Consider the following 11,757-nt stretch of genomic DNA (forward strand, 5'->3'; position numbering starts at 1 on the left):
TTGGCTTTGGGTCTCATGGAAAGTTCTCTTTCCCAAAGATAAAGAAAAACCACCTTCTTTGACTTGTAATCCAGATGGTTTATAAGGGACTTGTAATAGGGTGCAATACTGAACCACATATAACCCGCTGTAAACTGAGTCAAACCCAAATCTCGCTTGGGAGTCCAGCTCCAGTAACGAGTCCAAACGAGTTTGAGTTATATAACACTTGGCCAAGTCCCTTTTTCTCCTCTAAATTTCAGTCTTCGTTTCATTGGATTTGGATTTGTATGATTGAATACAATTTGGGTTATGATGCTTTAAAGTTGTGCTTTTAATATCTGAAATTTAGGGTTCCTCTAATTGTTCCCATTTCCCTTTTAAACAAGAGAATTTTGGGATTTATTTTGATTGTATATTGATAATATTTTTTATGATTACTACCATTTTATTCTCATCTTTAATGTCTTACAAAAATCACATGTAATTAAATCATGTCCTTTTCTACATCGTATGGCCTTTTTTATATGCTACATGTATAAGTCCATTCAATTAAGAGGTTTTTTTTATTTTATCTATTTCATAAAAAAGATTTTGGCAATTTAGAATCTTAATATGCTTTTTAAGCTTTAAACTACTATTTCTAGTAATTAATGATTAATGTGTTGGTTTTTAATGTATTAATTGAAAATATTATTTAATATAGCAGAAATATATCATGTACCCCTTATTTGCATCCACATGTAGTACCCTTAATAAGTATTATTTTAAATATTCTTTAGCAAAATCCTTAATAATCACATATATTTAGCAACAATCATTATTTAATTTTTTTTTAATAAAAATTACGAACCCATGAGGAAAACCTAAACAAATTAAAAGCATGCTGATTTTAAGTCGGTCTTGTTGTCAACTTAAACGGTGATTTTGAAACCTTATGTTTCATGCAAGGTGTTCTCAGATAACCCGTGGTGCTAATTAGGTTGTCAAATTTGCAAATGGACAAAATAATCATGACTTATTGACAAACTAATTCACTTAATTGGTAACTTTGTCTCTCTACTTAAGGAGTGATTATTTATTCAAATTTTACCGACAATTTCTTTCGAAGTATAGATGTCAATGGATATTTTATAATCAGATGTCTTACATTATTCGATCTAATTAATTAAGATTAGGGTAAAATATTATCAAGTTTGATAGTCAAGATACCACCTATCACGAGTTTATGTAATGGTTTTAGGTTGACCTAGCAATTGGTATTTTCGTAACTTAATCATAACTATTAAGACATGAAATACATTAAGATTTAACACAAACACGACATGAATAATTATTTATGTTAGTATTTGAAACATGTCTACGGATATATTTAATAATGATGTAACATGACACGACTGACATGTTATGATTTTTTATATGATACGACATGATTAATAACCACGATTAAACAATCAACTTAAATTTTGTTCTAACATGATTAACACTTTTAACACAATTAATTTAAAATATTTACAATTAAATAAAATTTTATTATTCAAATTTAAAATCAATAATTATAAAAACAGTTATAATAAAATAATAATAACATCAAATATAATAAAATTTAGCATAAATAACATACATAAAATTCATTATTATACGAATAAAATTCATCATTAACATTAAACATCTTACTTATACACGTTTAATCGTGATAGCACACTTGATACAATTAATTGAAAATGTTAATCGTGTCTGATACGGTTAAAATATAAAACACAATAAAGTTAAACCCAAACTTATTTAACTCCAAGTCTTTTTGTATTGTGTTATAATGTCATGTCCAAAATAATCAAATCTAATTTTAAGGTATCCAAACCTAGTTATAAATAATAATTTTATTAATTGATGTAGAAGCGACATGATTACTACCATTTTATTCTTATCTTTAATGTCTTACAAAAATCACATGTAATTAAATCATATCCTTTTCTACATCATACGGGCTTTTTTTATTTGCTACATATATAAGTCCATTCAATTAAGAGGTTTTTTTTTATCTATTTCATAAAAAAGATTTTGGCAATTAAGTATCTTAGTATGCTTTTTAAGCTTAAACTACTATTTCTAGTAATTAATGATTCATGTGTTGGTTTTCAATGTATTTATTGAAAATATTATTTAATATAGCAGAAACATATAATGTACCCCTTATTTGCATCCACACGTAGTACCCTTAATAAGTATTATTTAAATTATTCTTTAGCAAAGTCCTTAATAATCACATGTATTTATCAATATTGATTATTTAATTTTTGTTTAAAAAAAAATACAAACCCATGTGGAAAACCTAGACAAATTAGAACTATTCTAGTTTTAAGTCCGTCTCGTTGTCAACTTAAAACGGTGATTTTGAAACCTTATGTTTCATGCAAGGTGTTCTCAAATAACTCGTGGTGTTAATTAGATAGTCAAATTTGCAAATGGCCAAAATAATCAAGACTTATTGACTAACTAATTCACTTAATTGGTAACTTTGTCTCTCTACTTAAGGAGTGAATATTTATTCAAATTTTACCGGCAATCTCTTTTTGAAGTAGAGATGTCAATGGATATTTTATAATTGGGTGTCTTACATTATTCGATCTAATTAACTAAGATTAGAGTAAAATATAATCAGCTTTGATAGTAAAGATACCATTTATCATGAGTTCATATAATGGTTTTAGGTTGACTAGGCAATTGTTATTTTCGTATCTTAATCATGACAATTAAGACACGAAACACGTTAAGACTTAACACAAACATGATATGAATAATTATTTATGTTAATATACGAAATATGGACATGAATATATTTAATAACCGTATAACATGACATGACTGACACATTAAAATTTTTTATATGACATGACACGATTAAATAATTAACTTAAATTTTGTTCTAACACGATTAACGCGTTTAACATGATTAATTTAAAATATTTATAATTAAATATAATTTTATTATTCAAATTTAAAATCAATAGTTATAAAAACAGTTATAACAAAATAATAATAACATCAAATATAATAAAATTTAACATAAATAATATACATAAAATTCATTATTATATGAATAAAATTCATCATTAACACTAAACATGTCACTTATACATGTTTAATCGTGATAACACGATTAATATGATTACTTAAATGTGTTAACAGTGTCTGGCACGGTTAAAACACGAAATATAATAAAGTTAAACTCAAACTTGTTTAACTCCATGTCTTTTCATGTCGTGTTACTATGTTGTGTTCAAAATTATCAAACCTAATTTTACGGTATTGGAACCTGTTTATAAATAATAATTTTTATTATTACATTATTTTTTTATATATATTTGTTTATAAATTCTTTATAATTAGTGTAATAATTATTAAAATTTATTAACTGTTCTAAATATAATTTTAAACTTTAATTTACTTCTTTATGAAATAACTTTAATTTGTTAATGTAGTTTTTGTTTGATAACATATACACAAAATTTTATTTTAATTGAGTATTGAATGAGTACGGGTTCAGTGAGAAGTGTCTAAGATATCCAAGCAAGGGTTTGAATAGTAATTAAAAAAATTAATCAGATATTTATAAAATCAAATGTCTTATCAAAAAATAATATTCAGATTAAGATGTTTCAAAAGTATCGAGTACTTCATCCATTAAAATTATTAATCATTTTCATCAAAAAGAAGTCTTAAATTTGAACTAATCAATAATAATACAAGTAGAAAGCGATTTGACAAATACATGAAAATTTTATTTTTAAATTTTGAAAACTTTTATAATAATGATTAAACCGTAAGAAAGTGTAGAAACATAACAAGGAAAAAGAAGTCCACTTGCACAAATCTTGTTTATTAAGTTAAGTAGTTATATGGTAAGTTTTTAATAATGTTTAATAGCTAGCTTCAATTGGACCATTGAGAAAATTTTATGCACCTCATGATTAGAGTTATACGGCAGACCAATTTTCTTTTTTAGAAAAAAAAGAAAAAATGTTAATTTTCAACTAGTAATTATTGTGCTCATTGATTTTCTATCAGTTCTTTCTCTAATTGACAACCCACGATTCAAATATCACTGCTGTTTCCAGTGATGATCCAAGCCTAACCTATTGACAATATTTCTAAGTTTTCTTTACATTTCTCTCTATATAATATAGAAAAATATTTTTCTAAAATTTACAAAGTTTATCACACAATACAGAAACCTGCACATTGCTAATTAGAGCAATGCATTTTGTTATTCTTCCTTTCTTATTTTTGAAAGAAAAAAAAAACCCAACATTGGTGATCCTCAAGTGGTTAAAAATACTTAATTTGGATGCTTTAAAATCTTAAAAGCAGCCATTAAAAATTTAAAGCTCCAATTTAGAAGTATCCAATTTGAATCATGGAGTAATTAAATTTATGAAATGAATAAAGATTATTTCTCGTTTTGTAATTCAAAATTCCTATATTCAAAAATATATATTAGAATTGAATTTTTCCCAATAAATCTATTTAAATAATTGAAAATTTTATTGTCTTTAATGGGTGAGAAAGAGCCGGAAGAGTCATACTAATAAAAAGGTTGCAAAAATTAATTAATTGATTTGAAAGTCAATTTGTTATATTGTATTGCAACTGTGATTTATATAATTAGTCAATAATCATTTAGTCTAATGGTATCTCATTTTATTAAAGATCAACTAAGAGATTCGTTATGTATTTAATTCTTAACATAACATATACAAATCTGAAATGGGAAATTAAATTGGGAGAAGATTAAATTTTTTCTCTGGGGATATTCCAACTAAGGAATAAAACCCCAAAGACTTAAAAACAAATGTATAATATATCTATATAAAATATAAATAGATATTTAAATCATCTGTCTGTTTGTTAAATTCAAAATAAAATTATTATAATTATTATATGCAATGGTATTACAATAAATGCATGGCAACCGACCTTGATCCTCTTATTCTCTTTCCTGGAGCAAGCGAGAGAAGGATTCAGAGGGAAAGACAGGCCGGTGGATGCTGCAATATTCGATTATTGTCGGCATAAGTAAAACAACAATCTTCCAATTAACTCCCTGTCTGTTATTTTTGCTTATTAGACTAGGGTTTTTCCAGTTTCATTCTTATCCACTGCATGTTCTGCCCTACACTTGTCCCAAATCAAAAGCCAATACTCTTGACCCTCTGGTATGTCTTTTTTATTTATTTATTTATTTTTGTTGTTGAGGCGATTGAGGAGTAATGCAACCAGAGAGGTCAAGGTTTCTGAATTTTGATATTGAGACTTGGGACTCCACAAAAGGGTAAGTAGATATCTAGAACCTAGAGGAGTAACAGAACTTGGATTATTTTTTGAGTTACTTAAACTTAGTTTTTGGTCCTCGTTAATAACAAAAGATAGGGATTTATGCAATACACCCTGCATTCTTCTTTTTTTTTATTAACCATGGAGGATTGTAATGACAAGACAGCTAGGGAGATTGGAAGTGAAGTAGTGAGGCAGTCATGCCCTAGCACATGAGACGGTCACTAGGTCAAAGGTTGATAGCTCCCCGCATATAGGCAGTCAGGCCCTACATACCTGCTTTTGTATGCATAGGGAGGAGCAAGTCAAGAAGTGGACATCTCACTCCTAACCATTGTGTTCCGAATTCTAGCTTTTGACATCTCAGTCGCTCAAGGACAGGTAAGGGTCTTTAACTTCTTCACCAGCCATTAGATTTTGGGTGATAAAGGAGGTTGATTGTATTGAATGAGTGGCAGAGTTATTGGTGATTAAATTACTTCGTTTGAGTGTCATTGCCAGCTTAAGTAACCACTGAAAACATGCACCGAGCCCAAATTTATATCCATTTATATATTTTTATTTGGGTTGTTAGCACTGTTAATGTTATATGATATTTATAGAAAAAGAATGTGTAATTACTTCGTATTTATTGTTACATATTTTGCACATGAATATTTATTTATGATTTATTTTTAAATAATAATTATATATAAAATATAAATATTTTTATAGCACAAAGTTAATTGTCAGTTATATTTGAAAGATAATTATATATAAAAGGTAATTAATGCTACAATTATATATAATTAAAATTTTATAATATTAATATTAATTTGTAAATTATTGATACTATTAGAAATAAGGTTTTTTAATAAAAGTCATTCAATGTAATTAAATTTTTTATTTACAAATGAAATATAAGGTATTAATATTTGTAATGAAAAGAATATTTTTTATGAAAGTCATTTAATGCTATTATAATTCTTATTTAAAAATGAAATAAATCTTAATAATATTTATAATAAAAATATTTTAGTGAAAGAGATTCAATAAAATTAACATTTTAGATAAATACCTAAATAAGCCTCCTGAATTATATCAAAATAGAAAATTAAGTTTTTATTTTTTTATTACTTTCAATTAAATTTTTAAATTTTTATTTTCAATCAAATAAGTTTCTCTCACTAACAGTTGATAGTGTGGCATTGAATGTTGCTTATTGAGATTTATGTGCTTACCTTTTTGTCCAACCACATGTCCAAAAATGATTGGCTTAAGAGGTTAGTTAGTGGTTAATGAAAGAGGTTTGTTTGATCTGAAATAAAATTTAAAAATTTAATTGAAATGCAATAAAACGATAGAAACTTAATTGAATTTTTTTATTATAATTTAAGGGCTTATTTGACTATTTAGCTTAAAATTTTTATATGTTTAGATATTAGATAAATCTTATAAATATTTATAATGATGATTTAGCAAAACAATGAACAAATATGACCATTTTTGTCAGTTACAAAGTTCTTCAACATTTGTAATTTTATATATATTAAATTTGATAAAAATATTGTAATTATTGATTTATTTCAAAATAATATTTTAACTATACTTAGGTAGTGTGTATAGATACTTGATAAATAAATAATATTAAATTTTTTTATGTAATATTATAGGATTAATATTTGATGTACTGATTGTGTTTAACTTAATGAGGTATTATTTTGAAGAAAATAAAAAGTTGATATTAAAACCTGATCTCATTTTGGGACTTTATCAAGCTTTTATTTTCTTCAAAATGATACTTCATCAATGAGATATTAGGATTTGGTGGCCTAATAGTATATATAAGTTATATTGTAGGTCCATCAAATATTTTCCCAAAATTATATTATTCTCACCAATTTAAATAAAGACAAAATACTAATTATAAAATCATTGTAATAAATATCCCTTCAATTAATGTCAACAAAGGTTGACATTTAAAGGTTTTTATTTACTCATTCTTTTTAGGCATAATATTTTTTAAAAACTCCTTAACTATTTAAAAATTTTAAATAATTTTTTATTGTTCTATTACATTTAATCAATTATTTATATTTTTATTTTTAGTTAAATAGATTCTTATAATTAACAATTGACTAACTTCAATGAGTTAAAACATTATTGATCATTTTATATTAACATGATGCTTATATAGCATTAATATAGATGGTGAAATATCACGTGATAATATAATCATATCATATCATCATTAGTTATAACATATCAACATTTCACATCAACATTGTATGACATAAATAATTATAAATGACATTTTAACTAAATGATTGTTAATCAATCATTAATTATAAAAGTTTGATATAACTAGGTATATTTTCCTATTGGATAAATTTGATCGAGTAAGATAAGAAGGCTTTGGTTTGGCAACCCGAGAGAAGTTATCTTCAGTTCTTTCTTGCACTGCGCATCTACTGGAGGAGAAATAGATGTTTTAGCTTCTCTGAAGTGCTCTAGCACTATAAGCCGGTTGGCAAAAAAAGTTGAAGAAAAGTTTATAGTTTGAGAGACCTCAATGTCGCTGTAGAGAGTACCTTGGTATCAAGTCTTTACAAAGAACTGATGTATAATAATCCCCTGTTTTCAGATTTTATTTGACTATTAGAATAAAACGTATTATTTTTTAAAAAATAAAAATTATTAGTTATAAAATTTATTTGATTTAAAATAAAAATATATAAATTTAATTAAATATAATTAAATATAAATACTTATTAATTTTTTTCATAAATAATTTAATTTTTTTTAAAATATTATGTCTTCTTGTTACTCTACCTTGAAAAACAAAAGGATAAGACTAATTGAAACTCTGGAGAAAAAGAAACTTGAGGTTTGGTTCACGGGGGCAAACTCTATGCTCTCTACGCCCTAAACCTATTAAATAATCCATCTTTTCTATCATCGGTCACCACTTGTTTTTTGTTTTTTTGGGCTACCGAATGCACTTCTCTATGAAACATTATAAGTGGCATTGACCTAAATTTGATTGAAAACTTTCATGCCACTAACGATATTCGATTCATAATTATGTCGATTTTCCAATAAGAATTTATGTAAATTAGTAATGATTTGCATAAAGATAATCCTGCCTGCCACGACTTTATCATGTGCTATAAGAGCTAAAGGCCATACTCTTAGTGCTAACATGTTAATGGTTCCACTATAACTACCTAGTATTAATTTCCAAAACCTAGCAATGCAATGCAATTATATATGATCAATACAATTATTATGTGACTGAAATAACGTGGATAACCGTTATTTTCTTTTCAAACATAAGTTTCAAATTGACATTTCTCTTTTAATCTAATTAACATTAAATACTAAGTAACCTCTCATTGCTTTGCTGTTGTCCTGGTTCTATTGGAAAGGAAGATTCTGGTGCTCTGCTCTTATGATCTATTTATTAATCTAGAGTAGTAAATGTGTTCTGTGCTTTAATGAATGAGTTCGGTGAGGTGTTTTCTAGGATGCCTCTTGGTTATTTTCTGGTTTATTGTAATTCTACTAGATTGCATAGAGCCTCTCTCTGTCTTATTGAGGCTCATCACAGTCGGTTGTATCATCTCCAATTTTATTAATGAAACTTCACCAATGACTTGACCAAAAAAAAAAACCAATAAATACTACGTAAATAAAAAATTTATTATCTTATGTAGAACAAAATCAATTTGGAAACTTCACAGATGTTTACTTATTAACTTGTGTGCATTTAACTATAAATTGGGAGTCAGTGCAGAATTATTAATTAACATATTGAATAAAATAGACATGTATAGAAATAAAAATAAAATTTTTAAATTTAATTGTCAGTGTATAAAATAATAATGACATAATACTTAAAAAAATTTCTAAATTATTCAAAAAATTCAAATAAACAGTTATTCTTTTATTGCATTAAATTAAGTCTTTATATTTTTTTTTTCAAGTAATTAGTCAAAACATAATTTATTTTTTTTATATCGCATGATATTAACATAATATGCTATCATATCATTTTTTACAATGACATAGTATATTGATGTGGATATGATGATATAATTACATAATATTTTAACTCTTCACGTTAATATCATATAAATATAAAATAATAAGTATTATTTTGATTAATAATAGTTAATTAATAATTAATAAAAATAAAAATATAAAAATTTAATTAAATAAAATAAAAATAAAGATTTATTTAAAATTTTTAAAAATATTTTAATCATTTAACGTGGATCTAGGATTTATGGCTGCGGCCGCTGCCTTAGACTTGAGTTACTTCATTCATGCATCATGCATGCATCATGCATGCATCGTTCTCAAGGAAAACGAAAAGAAAGGAGAAAAGAAAAAAAAAAAAAGGCAAAGTCTAAAAGTTGAAGTGGTTGGAAAACACCACTGTGTGAAACCATGCTCTTAGAATTCTAAAAATTGATGCGATAATTCGATAATAATTCACAATTTCATAATGCTCAATTCAATAAATTCGGCTATAAAAGTGACAAGAAAAAGGATAATAAAAACAAATAAACGGCTGCTTCTTTTTTTTTTTTTATGCAAATGCCAAAGCAAATTTAATTTTGTTTTCTCATCTTTTGAAAAAGTTTCCTTAAAATAAGGGGCGGCCGAAACCAATTTGAATATATAAAAAAAAAGCCATGGAATTGGATAAAAGATGATAATGATATTTATAAATATTGTAGAAAAGGTGATTAACTAAGTTGATATATGCAAACATTCTACTTATACACATCAAATGCCTACAAGTATAAGTGCTTTTCGTGAGAAGGGAGAAATGCTTAAGACTTTTTTGTCCAATTGGACAAGGCATGTTTCTCTACTTCTACTACTGCAACCCACTTGCATGAAAAACGACTAAAATGGTGGCTGCTTATTTATTTTTCTTCCTTGATGGCTTGACTCATAATACTACACACATAATCTTAATTAGGCAGACAGGAGGCAAGCAATGTTTTACACAAGCACAAGATCGAGTTACTTGAATCGATAGAAAAACAAAAGGAGTCACTTTAATCTTAATATTTCAATTCAAAATCTCAAATTTTAACCGTTGAGATGTTCTTCGTGAAGACGATATATAGATTCTGACTTACATTTTGATGAGTTTTTGGTTTTTGATAAATTTGTGTTTAATATGATTTTGGATACGTTTCTTAGCACAAAGCTAGCTTTTTGGGTGCAGACTGCATCTTTTAGGCTTTAGCATTCTATTAATATTTGCTTTTCCTGTAACATGTTAAATCCAAGTATAAAGGAAAAAAAAGAAACGAAAGAAAGGCTAGTACTAAGATGCCTTTAGCCTTTATACCTAAATCCCGAATCAGCCATTGATTTTGGCGTATTCAGGATTGCTTAACATTCAAACCATCATGATTATTTGATTTGTTCTTAGTTGGATCCTAACCCCACGCCACGTGCTCATACAATAAAGTCTAAGCTTTTGGTTTCCTAATATGGTTTTATGATGACCTTTTTTATTTCTCTTTCTTTCATTAATTTTCTGAAGACGTTTGTGTTCGGTGAGATAGCAAAATGAAGAAGAAAAAAACTAACGGAAAATAGAGATGAGAACCAGTCATCTTTTTTCTTTTGATGAATTGGAATATAATCTATAGACCTTGCAAAATCTGTTAGGGTAAATTATTTATTTAATCATTTAATTTTTCAACATTTTTTAATTTTGATTACTAAGGTTATGTAAATGACACATTTCTTAACCACTGATAGTTAAACCCTAACGTAACCTCGTGTTGACATTTCAAGTCATTCTTTTTGTTACGTGACAAATTGACATATTAATGATGAAATAGGAAAAAAAAAATTCAAACCATCAAATCTTCCCTTTCCTCATTTTATTTTATTATTTTCATGTCACTTGTGAATTTGACCATTTGACATGAAATAATGATGTGAAAATCTTGATTTTTTTAATTATTAGTACTTTTTAATTGGAAAGGGATTCATACAGTAAGGATATTGTACCAACCAATGAATAAAATGTTCATATATAAATCTTTATTTGATTCAAAATGATGATGTAAAACGTTAATATAAAAATTTTATTAATATTTGACGATAAGTGATAAAATTGAAAATATTATTTTTAAAAATCACATGATCGTAACAAAACTCTTGAAAACTTAAGTAGCTATTGTTAATTAACTTAATCAAGATTTTATATCTTCATACTTGGCATAACAATTCTTAGAAATGCCAAGTAGTATAGATTCAAATCCCTCTTGAATTTTTTTCCATAAAAGACTCTTGAAATATTCTCTTCACAAACCCTAAGATTGTTAACTACTTTGTATGAAAACGATTTCAAGTTAAGACATGAAATTCAGACTGGTAGTGCATAATCTACGTGTATACGTGCAAGCATGAGGAAAAGTTTCACATGCA

Source organism: Theobroma umbraticum, unplaced genomic scaffold (assembly GCF_002168275.2).
Source record: "Theobroma umbraticum cultivar Fairchild unplaced genomic scaffold, ASM216827v3 scaffold_81.0, whole genome shotgun sequence".
Taxonomy (NCBI): domain Eukaryota; kingdom Viridiplantae; phylum Streptophyta; class Magnoliopsida; order Malvales; family Malvaceae; genus Theobroma; species Theobroma umbraticum.